General features: G+C 35.1%; 1 protein-coding gene and 1 long non-coding RNA gene across 5 annotated transcripts in view; both read right to left on the reverse strand.

The window, feature by feature from the left end:
* The window catches only part of LOC100645020 (caskin-1), a 51,338-nt gene that overhangs the window by 11,087 nt on the left and 16,916 nt on the right, over nt 1–23,335 (reverse strand). The gene's annotated exons all lie outside the window — the stretch shown is intronic.
* Nucleotides 1,135–5,564, reverse strand: LOC110119710. Of its 3 annotated transcripts, none has more exons than XR_007225817.1 (4): nt 3,307–5,564; nt 3,047–3,206; nt 2,635–2,861; nt 1,135–2,561 (listed from the first exon to the last, which is right to left on the reverse strand). It is a non-coding gene; the product is annotated as an uncharacterized LOC110119710 (long non-coding RNA). The 3 variants fall into 3 exon arrangements; XR_002308206.2 differs by having other exon boundaries at nt 1,136–2,561; nt 2,635–2,848; XR_007225816.1 differs by having other exon boundaries at nt 2,635–3,206.

A 23,335-nucleotide genomic window follows, 5' to 3' on the forward strand; every position in this document is an offset into this window, starting at 1 on the left:
TTATTCGTTTTTAAGCAAACGTATACTTTTATAACGCAAATAGAGAAGTAGAATATAAATAGAGATTCGTTCTATCTACTGATAATAAAAATTATAACGGGTACTGCAGTTTCAATATTTTATATGTTTCTGTAAACTTATGTACATTAAAAGTTCGCACATTGAGAACTGTACATTCAGTGTCTTCTTGGAATTAAATTATTAGATTGTGAATTTTTGTGCAAACCTATACTTGTAGAACTCAAATAGAGAAGTAGAATACAGATGGAGATTTGACCATCTACTGATAATAAAAATTATAACAGGTACTGCAGTTTCAATATTTTATATGTTTCTGTAAACTTATGTACATTAAGAGTTCTCACATTGAGAATTGTACATTCAGTATCTTCTTGGAATTAAATTATTAGATTGTGAATTTTTGTGCAAACCTATACTTGTAGACCTCAAATAGAGAAGTAGAATATAGATGGAGATTTGACTATCTACTGATAATAAAAATTATAACAAGTACTGCAGTTTCAATATTTTATGTTTTTGTAAATTTATGTACATTAATAGTTCTCACATTGAGAATTGTACATTCAGTATCCTCTTGGAGTCAAATTATTAGATTGTAAATTTTTGTGCAAACCTATACTTGTAGAACTCAAATAGAGAAGTAGAATATAGATGGAGATTTGACCATCTACTGATAATAAAAATTATAACAGGAACTGCAGTTTCAATATTTTATATGTTTCTGTAAACTTATGTACATTAAGAGTTCTCACATTGAGAACTGTACATTCAGTGTCTTCATGGAATTAAATTATTAGATTGTGAATTTTTGTGCAAACCTATACTTGTAGAACTCAAATAGAGATGTAGAATATAGATGGAGATTTTTTTCGTCTATTGATGATAAGAATTATAACAGGTATTACAGTTTGGATATTTCATATGTTTTTGAATATTATATGCATCTGTGCAGCTCTGTGGCTTTAAATTTGTTACAAACGCATACAAATTTATGGTATACCGATAATTATATATTTAATCCTTTCGCTACCATGCGTCACGCATACGTGACGCATTCTAAAAGCTGCTTGGATTATCTACTTATCAATTTTTATTATTACATATGTCATAATGTGTAACACGTGGAAAGTTCGTAACCTGAACTGTGAACAGCGAACCTTTCCTTAAGCGGTAATACCGAAAGAATTAAATAAAAAAAGTGATACAAAAATAATACTATACAACGCCAATTATATTTTATTTTATTCCCAAAATATTTAAGATAACTACAGGATTATTTTGTGCATCGCTTTGGCTTCTTTTTTATACTCGCTTGCTGCTTCTATTCGTTCTTCCTCTAACGATTATCTTAAAGTGAACCTTTATGATAGTATCATACTCTGAGTAACGTTTCAATTTATCAAGCCTATATAACTTCTCTGCTTTCATTCCCTTAATTGATGTAATAGAACCATTCACGTTAGTCCACTAATTGTTTGAAAAGCACTGTATACGAATACTCTGTTCCTCGTCGATAATCGTATGAGAATTTTCAATTAATTATATATATATATATATAATTATTATGTTTGTACGTAAAATTTTTATTCAGTTAGAAAATGTTTTCTCCATAAAGTATATAGCATACATAATATTTTAGAAACTCGTGATCCTGATCGATAATGTAAACATCTGCCATTACACTGTTACTTGATTTTCCTTTTATAGAATCTTTTATGAGAAAGTCCATATCCTTACCACATTGATTCTTGATCTAATCTGCAACTTTCAATCTTTCATAGATGTATCACACCTTTGTGTTACTGTAAACTAGAGTTTCTATCGCACGTTATTAATAATAATAGTAATAATAATGATGAATCCAGGACGAGTGTTAGAAAAGATACAGAAAATTCGTGTAGAGATCGTGATGTTCGCTATAAAATTCACCGCCTTGTTTGTCAAATAATATCAAAAGCCTTGGGCAAAGATTCGGGAACATGGCAAGAGATTAACGTCCCTCGCGTCTACTACTTCTCGTATCTAAACGATGGGAAAAATAAATAAAAATCCCGGAGATACACACGTGTACTGAAAGTTGAATGAAGAATGCCGGAACACTTTGAAGACTGCAGCGAACATAGCATAGAAACGACCATTAATGCGATGCTAAACAACCGGATGCATGTCGAAGATACTCAAAGATGCAGCAAAGGCGACAACAAATAACATATAATCATCAAGCCGATCGTAAAATCAATCTATCCGGCGTATTTTGTCTGCTGGTATGGTCGACGATCATCGAAACTAGAAAGCTAAGCCTGTGCAGAAATAAAATGAATATCGATGTTAAACGCCTGGTATATTTTATTACGTATAACATTTATACACGATATAAACAACGCTGAGAAGATGAATTATAGATGTATGGATACTTATCGTATATTTCATTAGTTGTATTTAAATACATTTATACGTTCGTCACGTTGCATTGTGTAAAACATCAAAAGAAATTGTAATACGATACATTTTTTTATTTTTCTTATTTGTCTTCTAATACTCTGTAAAAGAGGCGAAATGTACAAACAAATTGTAAATTATTTCAAGGAGAAAAAATCAAAAAATTCTTCTTACAAAAAACAATACTGTTCCTATAATTTGTATCGCGAGGAAATGAGATGCTGTTGGTGAAAGAAACGGTACATATTAAAGGCAAGACATTCTAAAGTTGGACTATAAGGCAATGTTGAGGCACCATAAATTACAGCAAGAACTACGTCGAGCGAATTGCAACACAGACTACTCTTTGTACTGACTGTTGCTGGCCCAAGGAAAATGGGGATCAATTCTGGAACATTAATCTGTATGCGGATACTGGACTGTAACATTTTGCGAAAAAAAAAATGAGATATGGAAATATCCTGATAAATAATTCTAAATCCCTTCTCTGTATTACTACTGCATCTCAACCAACTATAGCGGAACTAAACTGAATTAATAGGTTATGTATATGATGTATGTATTCAAATTTAGCAAACATACATACCGATTTCGTAAATGTTTGTATTCATTTGGAATATTCAGTATAATTGCTTTACATTAAAGCATACGTGTGATACGACTACTTTTATACGATCCTCATAATACATGATTTCCTTAGGAGCTTAATTTACAGGATAGGGGCTTAACGGAGAGTGGAAAAGTCACTAGAAAAATGACGAACAATCTCAGAACATCACTGACAATTAATTCACTGATGGATAGTCGTATATTTGCAGCTAATATACCAAGAAATTACATACTTACAAGATAACCTAATAATTCAGTGTTCAATCTTTTTGTCATATTAAAGGCATTAAAGTTGTGAGATCTATGTAATTGTACTAGATGTTAAAAGCTGTTTCAAGCCATAAATAAGTAAATAAATAAATGTAAAATCTCATCGAGACAACGTGTACTGTGAAATCCTTTTACAAGATTTTTATAGGTTAGGTCCATATAAACCATGCGCAAATGACGATTACGTCAGTTCGTGATTAGCCGAGACTTTGAGTGGCCATTTCTATTCACGATAAAATCTATATAACTTTTATGCTCTACATAAAATCGTATCATAATAAGACAGAAACATCGATCGACTCTCGGTAAAGGCTATGTAAAGAGATATCTACGCGAAGCCATTAATATCACGACTATTTTATCGGTCGATAAAACAGCGTATCGGAATTGATTCCTATATAAACGTCTTCGCTTTCTAGAGAAGAAAAAGTTTCCGAAATTACTTCGCTACAGTTTTTTTCTCTTTTCTTTTCTTTTTTTTCTGTTGCTTCGTTCGGTCTGGAGTTCATTAGTAGTTTAAACGTGAAAACACTTATCGCAGAAAGCGGTGGATTTATTACGGGTAGAGGCTAAAAAGTTTTGTCTGCTCAAGGCCGGTATTCGACTGCGAATTATACCAACCACGATCCCCACTTTTTTACGGTTTTGCCACGTGCCTGGCCTCTTGTCACGTACGCATCGCGGATACAAGGCTGGCCACGTTCGAACTTTCAACGGTGTTAGTCACTGAAACGCGATCTCTGCCTCTTTCTGCTTCTGTCTTTGTATATTCCTTCCGTCTAACGTTCTTTCTGCATTCCTATATTTAGTATCTATTCCTACATGCACGTACATCCGTCTCTATACAGTGCCTAATGAAAATACTTAAACGCTTACCATAGAAAACTTGTACATTTATATTGCATGTGTTACATAGAACATCTTGAATTTCTTCAGTACCTTAATCAGACATGATTGTTTCCACTATATCGGTCAGATTTGAGATCAATCGCAAAATTCATATAGAAGTTACAGTAAGCTTATTGGCATGTAGGAAGTTATTTCCCCTGTTGGTCTTCCTGGTCTAGGGATTAATATGATTTAGGTTATCTTCCAATAAATTGAGAAGAAACTTAATCTGAGCAACTTACTACAAATATATATTTAGTAAAGAATTAATACATTGTATGAATAGCCATTTTAAACATATAATACGTGTTAAAGATGGCCACACAGAATACTCAAAACTGTTCATACAATGAATAATTGACTGCTCAAATACTTCTCTGATGTCTGTGAAATATATACCTGCATTAAATATTTTGTAGTTTCTAATGTATATTTCCAGGTCTGTTTAAACTTTACCAATACGATCATGGCAGTCGACCTTCGTTACAGCGCTAATGAAATTTCAAAATGTTTTATATAACACGTGCAATATGGACATAAAAGTTTTCTATGGCAAACGTACAAATACTTTTGCGTGCAACTATAGTTGCTACCTTCTCTGTTATTCTCCCCTATTACTGTACTTTTCTGTTTCATATATAGTGTTACACGAATTTTCAGGTACAGTGAGGAGCGTACAGGATCGAATCTGGTATAGGGACTTTCCCTATTTACAGGGTAGCCAACAGGGTGCCAACTGATTTAAGGATTTAATAGCTTGAACAATAAAGTACGTAACTTCAATTTGTTTCCTCTCTAAGAGAATTAACAAGACCATCGCGAAGATGGCTATTATGAAATTTTTATTTAGTTTGTAAATAGAAAAAGGAAAAACTACTTGAAGATTATGAACATCCGCAGTCCATTCGTAACTCATACACTTGCTACTGAATACAGTTATTCGTAAAAATCTTTTTAACTCCTGGAGGAAGGTCATTTTTGTTAAAGTAAAACAACTAGCTAATTTCTTGGCAAACTTAGCGCGTCCCAAGAAGATTAAAAGCTGTGAAAACGCGAAACGAGCAAGGCAAAAAGTAACGGCTCGATGGTACGTACGCCTTAAAAGGAAATAGGTGTTTGGTGAAGTAATTAATGTCATTCCGTTGGATCATTCTAGGAATTTAGGTGTACAGAGGAGACACGTGTAGGCGTGATGGAAGCCGTAACACGGAAAATACAGAGGGCGAGAAGAACGAAGATAAAAAGCCGAGTAAAAGAGAAGAGGAGGTCAAAGTCAACTAACTGTGTAAATTCGTTAGCGTTTCTGTAAATACAGAAACCTGAAAGCGCAAGGAGACCAAAGAATCTACTTTCTGGTGCTCCTCTTCTTCTTCTCCATGGAGAAAAATTCTAACGAAGTTTACCATCGATGAGGTTTCAGAAGCACGTGATTTCTATGCATTTCCAAACCTTCTCGACGTTTGTCTTAAAACATCAGAGAATAGAAATCTTTTGAAACACTGGAAGTAGTAAAAATATTAAACGTAAAGAGGTCGGTAAGTATTGTATGCCCATGGAAGATGTAGAAAAATATCAATATTATTATTATTATTGAATTAATACTACAAGATAATAACATTAATTATATTTGATTACAAAGCAAAGAAAGATTATGTACGAACTTTTTCAGTAAATTCCTCAAAAAATGGCAATACTAGAATATCGAAGATATATGACAAATATAAGTTGACTTGGGTATTTCTCAGAATAATAATTGCTAGGTATATTTTCTGAAGGTAATTTTGCAGAAACATCTGCAGAAACATACATATATGCAAAGTGTTTGTCCAGGATAAAGATACAAAGCGAATGTGCCAGCTTGAAGATAAGTTCCACCAAGGTCTTTCTTACGGTGCACATAGCTTACACAACGGATGCTTACTGCGCGAATGCTTCCTGCTATGATTCCTACTTATAATTCATGACGGTAATCTGAACTTAGATGACACAAGCGTCAATTCATACAGCGAGCCCAATGATGCAGAATATTATTCCACGACGAATAAGATCAGGTACGCGATACACCTATAGAATGCAAAATCTATTACGTGAATCTTCCTGCTGTGTTATAAGCTTCAGTTTGTATTAAGAAGATGTGCAATTATTTTTCGAAAAGAAATTATATTAACAAAGAATTGTCCAACTCTGCTGGATCTGTACGACAGAAAACGAATGTTATATTTCGATAGATGTTGTTAATAAAATAAATATTGAGGAAATGATACTCTACTACGCGATACCAAAAAAAAAATAAATAAAAATATAAAGAACGACAAGATGTACGTATTTGACTCGGAAATATCAGGTACACGTTCAGATATTTTTTATTTTTGAATAACCGATGTAGTTACCGAATTTCCAGATAAATGTAACGTTCAAAAAATTATCCCAATCATGATTAACAATTAAAAATATCTTATAGGTAAATTCGCTATAATAAAAAAAAAGGGGAGAGACGTTCCTTTGCTGAATTTAGCGATTTAGGCACATCAACCTTTCTTTGCATCCTATATCTTCCATCATTTTGTTCTTTCAATAGGGCACATAGCTTACAACAGACTCCCACGACAGACACGAATCAGTTGAGCAGTTTTTAAGTTATGGGACAAACAAACGCACATACATACATACATACAATAAGGCCAAACACCCAGCACAGTCAGGTAAATACTAGATAGTTGTTTAATATTTGGCTTTGATATCCGATATAATGTTATCGTTTTCTTTTTTCGTATTCCACGCTTTTTATGAATCAAGTATTTCAGAAAACAAAAAGAAGATATCTGAAGAGACGCGAACGTGAGGAAGAATTGAGGAAAGCTAGCTGCAAAATAATATTATCAAGGCAACTAATAATTTACGTAGGAAACGAAACGATGAAGTCGCTAGTAATAGAACTGATATTACAAATTTATTGGCTTCTTAAGAACAATTGCGGAAGAATTATTGAATCAAAATGATCGAGCAACGAAAGACGGAGAATTCTTTGGTAATTGGAAATGTATCTCAGTTTCTGAGAACGAAGAACACGTTGCGTTTATAAAAATCGAGAATATTTCCTACATTTCCAGTTACATTTTATAAAAAAGGTCATTTCTATCGAAATGAAAATTACAAAATTTCACTGCAAAATTAGTGCGATCTATGTCAAGATTACTACGAGATGCTTATTATTGTACACGTCCAAACACGAATACATTAACTATACAATTAAAACCTGCTACAAAGTATATATAAATACAATAAATATAAATTATTACATAAATAAAAAATAGTTTCTTTACGTAACATAAGGAGAAAAATTAATATTATAATTGTCGTAACACAATGGAACGGATAACTACGTAATCAGAGTAGTCGACTGTTAAAACATTGGTCTAAACCAAATCCATTCTCAAGCACAGACGCTCGAATCGATACTGATTTATCTGTCTAGTGCTGTTCTTGCGAAGCTAGAAGTTGCACAAGCTGTAAGACACGTACGGACGAGGATTTAGTACTCGAAGGGACAACGCTAATTCATAAATAAAATTATAATTAACTGCGAATAGATGGCCAAGCATGCGCCTTTTGTGGAAACATCTAACGCTAATAAAATTGCTGGTACAATAGTTGGACGTAAGTTTCGTAAGTTGATAAAGCATGCGGATAAATTGTGGGAGATCTCTGCGGAATTAAATCTATTAAAGAGCTGGAGAGAGTGTGTGGGCGTTTCCGTGACTCGCATTCAACACGTGTCATTTGATACGTAAGATGTTATTCCGTGTCATAAAGCTAATGCTCATCACGCTGATCTTATCCAGCTTCTTAATTAATTTCGCTAATTACCCTCGACGATCGATCGAAAGCTGAATCGAGCGTAATACTGTGCGCACAGCCGGCGTAGGAAGTTCAATTAATCTTGAAATGTTTTGTTACCGACACTGTATGGTACACGCTGATACAGCATATCGGGTGATTCCAAATCGAACGATTCATTTGTTTAAAACGTTCTATTCTGCTCGATCAAAGTTCGAATCGACTTGGTATTGTCAGCAACGTTGCTTCAGCGATAAGTCACGCTGCTCAAGTTATTCCAATCTAAATTACATTTTAATGTACGCAAATAAATACGTGTTTGGCCTGCTGTGATTTCTGAATTCTTTATGCCTCAAGATAGCTTTCGCTTCGATCGAAAGACGTACTTTTAACGTTTTAAGAGATAGAATAAACAGCAGAACATAGAAATAGAATATAACGTAGTACAGTAAAAGTTGAACGACAAGATCGCGTATATTGTATTTTTATTTTTCTCAAACTCGAGAAATTTTCGAACGAAGAAGAAACGCTATCGAATTGAAAATGACTCGAGATTAAGGTGTGCTGGGAACGAATCATTGAGACGTATAGGATCGAATGACGAAATTAAAAATACAAATATAATGCAATATAATAATATGATATTCGTGCAAATGGAACGATGGTAAATATTCTTATTAATATGAATGAAAATATTCTCGTTAATATTAGTCATAGATTTTTTTTTTTTTTCTATGCTACATAAAGATATGTTTCTATGTAGAAATATGCGAAGCAGAGGTTGAATTCATATGCACACGAGGAGAGATAGCGAGGAAGGTTATATGGACACGTACCAGATAAGAATTGGCTGCATTGGCAACGGTACTGCGCTTTTAAAAAGAGCTATTGTATCTCCATAGAAATAAAACTCCGGCAGAAATCAGGAAAATTTTCAGATAAAGAAAGGTGGTAAGCGATTTAAAAATTTCAGAAAATTTACCACAAAGAGATGAGAATTTTTTCAACAATAATACGTAGAAGTTTAGAAAGTCGAGTCGAATTGTAAGGAAAGTAAGATCATCGAAGGATCGTTTAAAATAGAAAAATCCGATGAAACGAAGATGCAGTTCCTACAAAGCTGTAAATTTTGATGGAATTTACCGAAGGAAAAGCAGAACGAAGAAGAAGTATTTCGAGTGTTAGCTTAGCTGTAACGTTCGGTTAGAAGTCTATTTATTTAGATCTCGAATGTACCACTCATACGCTTTGTATAACTGTCGAAATATGTGATAATAGGATTACGAGAAATTCATATCTTGATTAAATATCGTTAATAGTTAATTGAGTACACAAGACGCGTACAAGCAATAACGTAAGCGAAGAAGGAACATGTGTATCAATTGGTCTAATTATTACTGGAATGAATTTCACTAATGATATGTAAACAATATAGATGCCAGTGTTACATCATTTCATATATACGAGACTAATGAATCTAAAATAAAATAAAATAAAATAAAATACAATAGAATAAAATACGATAGAATAAAATAAAATAAAATAAAATACAATAGAATAAAATAAAATAAAATAGAATAAAATAAGGTAAGGGAAAGGCGTATTAATTACTTGGATAATTGTTACATAATTTTCTAATTTATAGTAGCATGTAAATTATTGATGTATTTACAACACGGAGGGACAGGAAAGAGCTAAGACACAAGGTGGTTGCATGACAGTAAATGAGGACAATGGGGAAACAAGTACAGAAGATGGCTAGTAGAGCGTAAAAATCTATTTCCAATAATCAGCAAACGATTAAACGTGGCAAGCACAGTACAAATAGCGTTGGAGTATTGAGGCGCGTGGTGGTGTCACAAAGTCTTGAGGAATTAGGTACAAGAGTACTTTAAAAACCTCAAGAATCAAGTAACCTAGGAAGGAACGAGGTGTAAACAATAATAAAACAGTCTGGATACGAGGAACGATTAATTCTTTAACGAATGATAATTTATAAAAAGAGGAAAATAGAGAAAGATAAAAATGAGAAGAACTGTAGGGAAATTTTAGTAAAATAATTGGATCAAGATTTAGGTGCGTCTAAAAAATGGGATCTAGATAGAAAATCGCTTTACTCGTTTAGGAAGCACGGACTTCGTTTAGGCGACGAATTAAACTGGAAGAAACACAAATAAATTACCGGAATCTCGACGTATCGGCTTAGAACGAGAAAATGCAAATTTCATTTGCAGAAATAACAAATTATTGATATATAAAATCATTATTCGACATATATGAATGGATTGAGAAATCTGGGCCATGGCAGTCAAAAGTTAAACATCAAAATATTGGAATATCTCCAACGCAACGTGGTTCATATTTAAAAACTACTGTACAAAGAAACCCTTAAAAATTCCCATGGTCGAAGAAAGAATTAGGCACACCAAAGCACAAATAATAATAAACAGCCACACGAACCTACTAGCTAAAAGCTGCTGTACGAACTTACCAAGAAGACTCGAGATAAAACGCTCCTCCGGCTTACTCATTCTCACGCTTCATTCAGCGATTGCCTATGATCGTATCGAAATCCACAAGATTCGCTTCAACTTCTCAAAAGAGGTTCTCAAAAGAGGACATTTAATAAAGGAGATAAAAAATGAGAAATTAGATATCACGAGTCTCATAAAGTATTACTATAGTATTCGTACATTTCGTACTTAGATACCACTCTAATAATAATTCCTCGTATAATAAATAGTTTTATAACACGTCGAAAATCGCGGTATCAAGTAAGTTGGATGGATAGATAACACGTTATATGAAAACTTTCTGACCCCGTGTGCATCGCAACATCTGCATTGTAAAGTAAACTCTCGCGCATCTTGTCATTGATAAACTTGCTATCACTGATAACGTACACAAACACCGAATATGCCCGTGCAGCGCCTGGGAAAAACGACGACTCCTTGCCACGTGTTTGCCTAGTTTGGTAACTGTTTCATACGCATGCACGTACGATTCACGTCGTTAAATAAAACGATAAATTACGTATGACACAAGAAATATTACTATTTGATATATATACACTCGATGTTGGTGGAAGGTAAATTTGTGTATGGAAGTATGTAGAAGAGAGTTAAACAAGCGAAGGCAAGTGCCGAGGTGAAAAAAACGTGGAATGAAAGAAGAAACCAGAAATAGATCCTTGCTCTCTTTTAAAACAAACAGCTCTCACAAGTGCGCCATTCGAAACAGCCCCTCGACATAAAAACACGTGTTTATTTTCAGCATGCGCGAGTTTCTTTCACATTCTGTACAACAATGTCCGACCAATCTCAAAGGATTCACACGCACCACGATATGACAAAGAGCGTGACAAGTGTTCCGATGATTCTTCTTCTTTTTCTGCTAGATCATAGATGTGCAGAATGTTTTATGTGATCGATTCGTCGTTTCTAACGATATCGTATATTTTTATTCTTGGAGATTGGAAATATGATACTATACAGGATATCCCAGCTAAATGGGATCACCTAGATATCTGCCTGATTTACGACTGTATAAGAAAACTCCTTTAGACAAAGTTACGCTATCCCAAGTTAGTACATAGTAAAAAGAATCTTTTTCCAAGATCCTTTCTTTTTCACGAGATTCCAACGTCGTCTGTATGTTTTTAAACGGAATGCTATATTCTTTTCATCCATCAAGTAACGTGTTTTTTTATTCTATATACAAAAGTACCGAGGTATTTGTGTTTGGAAGAAATGATTGCTTTAGAACATATCTCAATCTTAATTTTGTCACAGTTGGCGTACAAAAGACAAGGAAAGACGAAAAGTGATGCTCTCGTGTTTGTCTGTGTTTATCTGTTTTAAAAAATACCGATGACTTTAACTTGAGAAAAAATTGAAAAGGACACGTGCATTTTGAGACGATGTAACTTTCTTTTGAGAAGCTGTTCCGTGCAACAGTACGTAAGACAGATATTTAAACGATCTCATTTGGCTAGAATGTACTATATAATTATTTTTCAACAGATGTGTTTTGATAAATTCTATATTCATGTATAAATAGCTAGAAAGATTTACCGAATGTCCAGCTGAACAAATTGTAAAGTATAAATTAAATAATAAAAAAAAATTGTATGAATATCGATCTCTCCTCGAACGATTCACTGAACATTGTGCAGTTTTATTTTTAGAAGGTTTATCGAACGAGGAAATTTGGAGAAGGCGTCTAAATTTAAAAAACAAACAACGAATTCCACACATCTACATCGATTCTCGGAGAAAAATTCTAATTTCGTGTAAAAGACATTTCTTTCCATCTTAAACAAAATTGTCTTTTTTATCGATACCTTCCCCTATTTTTTTTTTTTAACATCATCTTAACGCAATATCACAATACCTGTGTTTTATTTATTTACCTGTTATTAATTTACATTTATATACCTGTGTATTTAATTTTATATTGTTATATACTCATCTTTTTACAAGACATTACAACTGAGATATTTAAACAAATATGTATATTTCAAAAACTTTGTAAAATGATAAACGCAACGATGACTCGATCTTTTTATCGATCGTGGATGGAACAGTGGATTCAAAAGTGGATCGAAGTAACGTGAAGATCTTCGATCTGTTACGCGAGAAAAAACCTAAATAGACTCCTCCCTGTTTCATTGGAACTAACCGTTTCACAAATATGCAAAGTATGTTCCGTAACTAAACATGGGAACAATCGTAACTTATTGCATAAAACCAGTTCGAATGAAGCAATGCGATGGCGTCAGTAGAGTCGACATCGACCGATGAAATCGTAGTAGAAAACCACCTATCCGGTGGTAATCGTCGACAGACCTGTGGAACTAGGTTGGTCTTGGCCTGTTGTCCTAACTCGTGGCTTGGCAACTGGTTAGTTGTGTACACTACTGTGCAGAAGTTTAAGATTAAACACTTTTCTATTTTTCTCACAAATCCAATACGACGTAACAAAATAAAATATACAAAGGCGACTGATATTAGAATATATGTAGAATCTATTAAAGCGACGCGTAAAATCTATTTTGGAAGTAAATTTTCTGCCGCTAAATCGTACTTCGATAATACCTCTTTTACGAAGAATAATTGCAAAAATTTTAATCCACCAAAAATGGCTGAAATTTTTCCAACGAGGTAAAATTTCGAAACGCTAACGTAACGGCTGAAATATTTATAAAATAATTTAAATATTTAAAAAGCATATATTATATTTTAAATCTTTTTCTTAATTTTCTAATTAATTGCTCAATTGTTTCTAACCACTATAACAATTTATTATATAATAGATCGTGGTTTTTATAGGAAATTTAAAGATTTCAAAATGCACAGGATACGCATAATACATGAAAGCATATAAAATATCCAGAGTAGAATATTCGTTACAATATGGTGGATGAAACCAAATACCGTTTATGTTTCACATTGTTTAGCTGTGCTCGTAAAAACATAAAAATGCACGAGTATCCACAGTCCGATCATCGTGACTGATATAAAAAAAGAGAAAGAAAAAGAAACAAAATATCTGGATATTTGTAGGAATATAGAAGCACAGCATTCCTTCCATAGGAGACAATAGAGACATTTATATAGGAAAATCAATTATTCAACGTAATATCGTCTTCATAGTGGTTTATGGGCCTGTAAACTGTCGGCTATGACTATTGTTCTAATCCCGCTCGTTAAGCTCGACCGTTATAGTCGCCATGTTGAGTGGTCTCGAAAGTTAGGTTATAATACTGTGGGACCCCCATGCCTGTTAAGCGAGATGGTCTCTTTGCGCTTGCTTTACTTAAGCCTTAAAGCGTTGCTGCGTAACCCTGCGTTCGATCAAAGCCTTAACCTGTTCGTCTCGAAAGACCCTCAGGTGGACCCAAAATAGGTATCGGGGTGATAAGTGTGTTAAGAGGGCATTAGTGCGGGTAGATGGCACGCTCGTTGCCATGTTTTTACAGCAACGGGCCATTCACACTCGAGTATCATCCTCGTGCCTTTCTTTATTATTTCTTCACGCTTGGCGTTCAGGAATTTTGTAAATATGTACGATAAAATATTATTTTCTGTGAGAATTGTAATATTCTACCGGATAAAAAAAAATATATATATAATGTATGGATTTATTAGTTTAAGCTGTATGCAGCCAAATAGAGTAATAGTAAATTGGGTTTTTTAATTAATTTTAAAATTGTTTACGGATATATTACGAATTATCGATAGAAAATTATATTATTTAACCAACTTTTCTAAACAGCGTTTGAGTATATTATTCTTCAAACATCTCTTGGATTATTATCATCAGCGCGAACTATCATCCCTGATTCATATACGTCCTAATTTTTGTTTAACGTTTTCCAGAAGAATATCAATTTCCATTTATTTCCAAGACCATTTCCAGATCTCTTTTTACGTTTCTACGTCTATTTCGGATTTGGATCGAAGGCATTGGCTAATTTCTGTATTGGTTAGGTGTTCGTGGTTTGCATCGAACAGCCTGAGTGATAACTACAGAAATTGTAGACTGTAATAAACCTTCGGATCGCGTTTTTTTTAAGAACAATAGCCATATCTCGGTTAATATCGTACATTAAGTACATACGTACATATCGTAGACTGGAAATGTCGTATAAAATAAATGAAAGATAAAATATAGATGCAATATAACAGAGTGAAATATGTTGAAGATAAACTGACAAACGAGGCACTTAGAAGCAAAAGGACCCAGTGGCATTTTTCTGATATCGAGTTTGGAATTCAAATGTGTTAAAAGAATTCCACGTAATGTCTCCATGAGAATGAACTTATATTTCATGTTTGACATATGGTAAGAAGCGTATACGAAAATCTCCAACGAAATTCATTTCTTTTTTATTTATAAATTATCGAATATACGAAAGCTAACATCGTGATGACGTTACAATGGCACTACTTTCAATATTTCTTGCTTAATTGACTATGGCCAATTTCTCTAGCCTTCAAATGATACTTTCACACAACGTTGGATCATTCGAATTATTCACGAACATTTATATCTAACGATTTAACCAATTCTAATTTAATCCTCTTTGTTCCAAATCGAAAAGTTTCAAAAATACCACTTGCATCCGTCTGGTTCTGTAAGCGCAAATATCAACCGTGACGAAAATATCCAACAGGTGTAGTATGTTACTGTTTCGAGAACTAAATTCGTTTCTCTGTTATTCCGAGCCATTTGTTCTTGTCTGCATCGTGTCGTTATTTTTAGAGAAGCGTGGCTAGATAGGTACAAACGAGACGGTTGAACGTTGAATACCATTAAAAGGATAAAACCATAGAAACCGCTGGCAAAGAAACGGAACAGGTTTCTGGAATTAATTACAACAGATTGTATTCCCGATGCAATTTATATGCCATTTGCATCTTCAGCATCGATATACATATACGTAAACCATTATTCTGCCCTTGATGGAATTATTCACAGGTTTAATGACATCATTCCAACGTTTCATTTTCTACATAAAGTTGTAAATAAAACACTAGATAGTTGTAAAGTTTGATAATAGAACCTCTTCGCGTATGACACAACCCGATTCATTTTTTAACGACAACTTTTGTCCCCGGTAGAAGCCATTTCTTTTTTCTTTAGATTCTATATTTATCTGTTCATAAATATGGAAATACCTTGGCCATTTTGCACAGCTAAACTGATATTATTAGCGAAGCTTTACGAATTACAAATTACGACTCGTCGAGTATTAACCAATTAGCTGTTGCGAACTGTTTGGAAACTTTGAAAAGCGTGTACCTAAAATGCGACGCAAAAAGTAAGCGACGACGAGTATATTCGTCAGACACAGAGTATACGTGGCTGTTGTAACATAGAATTAAGCTATAACGAAACGACTGTTTTATTTTTGAACTTTATTGCCGTCGTAACCACAAAATGTCGCCATTTTTTCGTGACGAGTATACTCGTCAGAAACAGCTAACTGGTGAATAAACTATCTTGCACGACAGCAAGAAGTTCGATAGTGAAACAAATAAAGTCATATACGATAATAATAAAAATAAGGAGGTCCGTGACTCGTAACTTGTAACTTGTCCATTTGCAAATACTACTAACATTACGACTAATAAACTATTCCGTAAGATTATTCCGAAAGCTTTATACCAACAAATTAATAAATGTCTTAGTACCCGCGAAGCGAGACAATATGTTACAATATGAGCAGGGTAAAAATGAATTTTACAAAAGAACCTCTGAAACTGACTAAAAATTTAATACGAAAAATTTTAATACGAAACGAAATACGAATTTTATAAAAATATAAATACGAATGCCGTACAACATGAAATATGATTTTTGTTGTACGAAAAAACTGATCTCAAAATCGTTTCAAATATACGTATGTAATTAACAATACATCACGACCTTATGATACTCACAGTTAAGGAAGAAATATCGAAATTCAGTAACATAGTTAACAACCACCAAAACCCATTAGTTACCCAATTACTTGACACGACGGATCAGATCCGCAGATTAAAAGGACAATACCCTTTAGATTTAAGCATTAGATTCAACTAGAGTCAAACATACTATATACTCTTATAATCCAAGTTACAGTACCACGCCAAAATAATTTATTTATAATTCTCAATGAGAATTGACTGTAAAAAGTTCACTAAATAAAAAAGACGATATACGATTATATCGACTATATTATTATACGATCGTGTGTTTCACGTTAGATATTGATATTCACATGGTTCGATTTATACCATCGAACTCGCATGAATGTGCTTAGAAACGGTGCAACACGTTGTAATTTGAAATTCCACAATTTCAATACAATCGAGCGGAACAAATTGATTTTCACGCTTTCCATCAATGACGCAATCTCTCGTCCATACAATTAAGCAAAGGGTGACCCATCTCGCTTTACGATCGGGAAATATCGAACATATGGATCTGAAAGAAGTTCGAGTGGCCCATTAAAGTTAGGTTAGAAAACTCGATAGCTAAGTACCTGCGCGATATTCTAAGGGCAATGCTTACTGCATAAGAAATTATCGACTTTTTATTTTCTCCAAATGCACGGATAAGCAATATAATTAAATACATAACGTGTTCTCTGTTCGCAGGTCTGCTACTCTATAAATAGCTGGCCTAACTTCCGATTCGAAAGACAGGCAACAAGTTTCACCTATGCATTCGCATTCTCTGTCTTTAATTCTAAAGATATTCAAATTGAAGAAAAATTGAGAAATTGATTGAACGAGATAACAACGAATGTACGATTTTTAATTAAATTTAATTAAATTTCAATTTTAGTGTTAACACTAAAACTACCACACCAGTCAAAATTGACCGATTTTACAATTTTATTATAAAATTCCTACTTCGTGTTATATTTTTTTCCACAATGATGTAATGACTTTCGCAACGATAACTAAAAGAATAATATAATGAATTTTATTTTGTTCTTTACGTATTCAAATTCAAAATAATTTTGCATCAAGGCTACTTATACCAATACCAGTCAAAATGACTGGTACTCGTCAAAATGTAAAAGGGTCCTGCAATCTGTTTATCGAACCCCAATTAACCAGTTTCCTCGTTTCGTACAACTTGCCACACGTTTTTAAAATTTGTACTGCGTATCGTTCGATACGACGATATCAGTTATCAGGAAAATCGCGGATCGATCGCTGGATCGCTAGATGCTAACGCTAAAAATACCACACCAGTGAAAATGACTGGTTCTACGATTTTACAAATGTGTCAACCCTCGTTTAGCGATCATTTTAGGGATCGTCGTTAATAATACCAAAAATGTACTACATAACATGGAATTCCTTCCGTAAGAAAGTAATAAATCAATAAATATAAAAATATTCTATTATTATTACGTATTTTTTAAAAACCAGTCATCATCACTGGTTTTGGTAGAAATAACTTTGTGTTAACTATTCTAGTGTTAACCTTATATTATATCTGTAAAAATATGAATTTCCATAAAAACCGGTGCTCCAGTTATAACGTTGCGAGCGATCAGTTTATCGCGTAATTTATTCGATCTATTTTGAATGGCGACTAGTCGACCAACGTCTCGCGAACAGAGCGTCACACTTACGATGCATGAGATTCTTCCAGCTGCCATAAATCGCCTGGATGCACTTATCAAGAGGAGTAGCGGATAATAGTGCACTGGTTTTACGTGCACTTAAGTTGCCCTCGGAGCAGCTTCTGAACAAATTGCCGTTGCTTATCTGGCAAATCACCGGGCTACGTTCTCGTCGTGGATGAAGTTTCGTCTTCGACATGTCGAGGACACCGCCAGGGATCCAGGATTCGACGGCTGGATCGCGAAAGCTTCTATAAGTGGAGGACAATTTTTTCGAGGACTTCTGCAGAAACCGCTTGCCAGGTGGTAAGGGCGGGGGACCCAAGCAGCTCGTGACGGCAGTGATCGCCATTTATGGCCGAACTCACTTTTATTCCAACGACTTTGAGTCTATCGATCTTTTACAACCGATTATTTCAACAACAGCTTTCCCTATTTGCTTTTCTATCACATTGATATTATTATGCGTGCGCTTTATATTTCATATCCGTTTACAAAAATGCGATTACAAAAATGATTCTGTCGCTCTGGAAATGAACATTCTGTTCGTTACTATCTGTGTTAGATATTTATAATTACGGTTCGTAACGGAGTAGCTTAAATGAAAGGGCGAAAAAGATACGAACCGGAGGAAATTTTCTGTTTCGATCGACGTATTAAACGTTAAGAGAAATATAATCGAATAGTCACGAATATAGTTGATAAGTGGACACAGATACAGTTGAAGTTGCTTCAGCTTCGATTTGGTACTATCTACGTAGGAAAATTAATTATACCAGAAACGCGTGAAATTTTACATTTTCATTAATCTTGTCAATTTCGAAGAAAACGCGCTCACCAACGTCTATAACCACGAGCTTGGAAAATATCGTTAAAGCTGTTTCAAATTGTCTATAATTTCCCCTACGACTTTCAGTAACTTAAACATTGTACATAGATATAATTTCTAGATACTTTGCACTACTATCGTGACGTTAAAAAAAAAAGAAGAGAAGAAGAAAAAGAAAAAGCAGAAGCTAACAACGTCCTTTTCCAAATTATACGGTAGCTACCAATTGCAACCACTTCGTCGAATTAATCCTACAGCTACATTAGTCTACATTAACGTCTCTATGAACGTATCCCGATACAAATTACGTTACAGCCACTTTCTATCGAAGAGAAGACGCACGGTTGTAACGAAGCACAAATTTTCCTACGGATTCTCAAAGTGTACGGTCGCGGAATACAACGAAGGAAACGGCAGAGATAACCGGATAAGACTGTCAGAAACGTTCCGTGTTAGGTACAGGTTTCAGTTGGCGACACCAGCGGAGTCGTTGGTGTGGCGAATGCAAAGAGGCGAGGTCGAAGGTGGGTGGACAAGTTTCCGGAGAACGGTGTAGGCCGCCCCCGGTAATGCCTCCGCGCGTAGGTTTCCAAAAACGCGACACGTGAAACAACTTTCCACGTGAAAATACCCTGGCTCGCCAAAGTATTTCAACGCTTACCATAGGAAACTCGTATGCCCATACCGTACGCGTTATATAAAGCATTTTGAAATTTCATTGGCGCTGTACAACAAGATGTTGTTGTTACATTAGCCGAGAGAGGATGTTAAAAAGTGGCCATTTCTCGCCTCCTCCTTGCTGAGGAAATATTGCTGAATTTCTCTCTGGGTAGACAGAAAACGTTAGCAACGTTTGTAAAAAAGAAAAAAAAAAGAAAAAGCAAGCGACTGCTGGGTAGGTCGAACCTACCCACGCGTTGCACTTAATCTTCGTCTTCTTCGGATGAACAACTTATCGTTAAAAGTCGGCACACCGTTGAGGTAATCGTCATGCGAATATAAAAATCGATTCGATTGTTTGGATAAAAGTATCGAAATTAACGCGTTGTCTATTTTAGCTTTATAGGATTTTAAGATAGCTTGTGACTGATATACCGGGTAACACGTTTAAATCGCTATCTACATCCCCTGTTGACCACGATATTACAAATGGAGTTCTATTGTACGCTATTGGAACGGAGTTAATTATTTATCTCGATTGACACGCGAAGAAAACGCGAAGTATGATACAAGGCGAGTTTAATTTCATCGCACGGAGGTTGCTCCATTGGAATTTTTCTCAACGCCAAGTCATCAAGATCTTCGTTTGCATGCATATGGCGCGTATCAAATGAAACAGCCACCTGGATATTACGCAGACTGTATCGACGAAAATGGAGACTTGGAGCAGCAAACTGCAGCAGCGCGCTGCTCCACATCGTCGACTACCAAAAAGTATCAAATTGAAATACAAGCTAACAATGGCGTTTTCGTTGGAATAAAATTGCGCTCCAGCCAGTCGAATAATTTCAAATATTTTGTTTACGTATTAATTGACGAAAGTAAAACCGGATTGCGAGCTATTATAGAACACGCATGCGGGTGCCAAGTAGGAGAACGCGTTGCTGGTTGCTGTTCTCGCGTGGCACGAGCTCTCCTGGTACTTTGGATCTGCTCGAGTCCAAACATCGGCAGAATTTCCACAGAATTATTTCATGGATGGATCTAGCCATATCCGAAGAGGATGAAGATTTTGAAGAAGATTTTGGGAAGACACCTTTTCATCTTTGCGCTTGTTTTTCCTAAATTTCTCAACATTTTGTTTTATTCCTAGAGAGATGCTGTTCGATGAACCGAACGAGGTTAAAAAATGGCCATTTTCAAGATTCTTTGATCTTGAAAATTTGTACGGAGGCAGCAGAATATTTATCGCAAACAAATCGCTGGGAAAATTACTTTTTCATTTATTACAAATTTACTTGTAACTCTCAATAAGAATTGATTGTAAAATTCATGCAAATAAAAAGAAATTTATTACAAAGAAGAGCGTATCTTACAATGTTATTAGAGAAACTAATACGTTGTGCAAAATGATTAGAAGAATCTCTTTCTTTTTTCTTTTCTTTTTTCTTCATTTAGCTCTCACCACGCCGTTTTCGAATTAAAGTAACGTGAAGTATGTAATATTGGTAATTTCGGCGTGCAAAATGCCGTACATTATAATGTGAAATTGCCATTATGTCCATTTCTGAATTGTCTGGTAGCGTGCGCGCGTAGAAAGTACAGACAGCCAGGGAATCTTCTCCTAGAGGAGAGAACGTGATTTTCGGAGCTCGTGTTTTACTTTGAAGGGATGTTACAACGTTACAAAATACGTACACGTTCAACGCGGAGTCGAACATATCTCGAAGAGAAGGGAATTTTCTTCAACATTTCCGAACGATGTAACGCGTGTTCCGTCGATCTAGGACTCTTCGAATTTTTGAAAAGCTGAAGCTTAAAGGTAAAAAAGAAATAATCGCCGATATTTTTCCTCGGGGAATCGCACGAATCGTAGAAATTCTTGCGCATCGAACGTGTTAAGCGTATTAACGAGAGAGTTCAACGAATCTCTGAGAACCGACGAATACCAAGACCGCGACTCGAGATTCGAATATTCGCCGAGAAATATTTTAAAAATGGAAAATATGAAGAGGAAGGGTCGATGTGTCGAGAATGTTGCGGTAATGCATTATAATAATATGACGATTCCAATAATGTACTATACGATGATATGTGAAATGGGTCAGAGAGAGCGAAGCGGACAGTGTGGTATTATAGCGAGTTAAAGAATATGAGATAAGCAATTACTTGTAAGCAGCGTGTTGGTAATTGAGTGGGTGTACGTTGCTGCAATTTTCATCAAATCACACGCAAATAGACGTATTAAGGCTGAAACGCCGGGAATTTTCAATAGCAAACGTGCCAAACATTTTGATAACCTATTGATAACGTGGAATTATTTTTCAATAATGTTGAAGTGGTCACCACTTCTAACAAAACTCTACATCTGGACTTTTTAGTTTTCTCAAGCACTGAGGCCATCGACAACGAATAGACAAAAGACTGGGACGAAGATAGACCATAAACAGTAGACAGACTACGTTGGCTTGGGGGTTTCAGTTATAGGGTAACGCTGCTAGCGCGCGGATCTGAACCAGCTCAAATTGTACTCCTACTTATTATTACACTTCAGTATTAAAATATATTTTCTACCTTGCAATTTATCCACGCGTTTCTCTCTTTATACATCTAGTAACCTCAACAAATAAAAACCTGTCCGTCGATTTCTCTTCTCTTTTATACCTTCGTTCTACCATTGTTTTATTCCATTTTCATTAGCTCAGCTTTCCACGAATATTTAGTTAAGCGTCGCGTAGAAGAAATTTCGATAACAAGATCTCGATCGGTCTCGCCGATCTTCAAACTTTTTTCTACTTCGCAAATACTTGAACATCTTAGAAATCATGACGTTACATATTCGATGTACGAAGACAGACTACGTATTCATAGAAATACGCGAGATTATACACGGAGAGTGATCCGCCGGTTGAACATGGCCGGACAAATAATTGCCGCGAAGAGAAACAGAGACTGAAGAGCGTGTGTACTGTTAAGGAAAGGTCTGGACCCCACCGCTTTTCTCCAGCACCTTAGCGACGAGGAGTCTCTCGCGGCGGTATTATTATAGCTTACTTACAACGAATGCACGTAAAGAAACGATGGAAATCATTAGTGGCTTCCCTTGCGTCTCGCAAATCCGCCGATTCAGCATCCACGTCGTAAATACAAAGGAACGCTCGATTCACATCGAGATAAGGGATATTGCCTGCTTTCTTGATAAAAATAAATGCAAATGTTAGGTAGAAAATGCTGGCTCCAACCACACCGATACAGCTAAACCGTCGTACGTGCACAATCGTAATAAGCTGGTTTTATCGAAATTCAAACACGGCCAGCGCCGTGGATAGAAGCGAGCCAGTGTTTCATTAGAAATTTAGAAAAGATACGTATCGACGAACGAAGGATGGGCAAAGTTGGACACTTGCCGATATGGAAATCAGATTGACGTTACATTTATTCAACGAATTATCGTTATTGTTCAGATATTAATAACGACATCGATATTAATTCAGTTGCGTACATTAACAGAGGATACTACTGTACTTTATCTTCTATGTTTGGTATATCGAAGATAAGATTTTTTATTCCGAGAGCTCATACATTTTTCATCAAGCTGGCTGTTGAAGGGAGCAAAACTCTCATAAAAAGAAGATTTTTTTATTATTCTTTTG

This window comes from Bombus terrestris, chromosome 11 (assembly GCF_910591885.1).
Source record: "Bombus terrestris chromosome 11, iyBomTerr1.2, whole genome shotgun sequence".
In the NCBI taxonomy this organism is placed as follows: domain Eukaryota; kingdom Metazoa; phylum Arthropoda; class Insecta; order Hymenoptera; family Apidae; genus Bombus; species Bombus terrestris.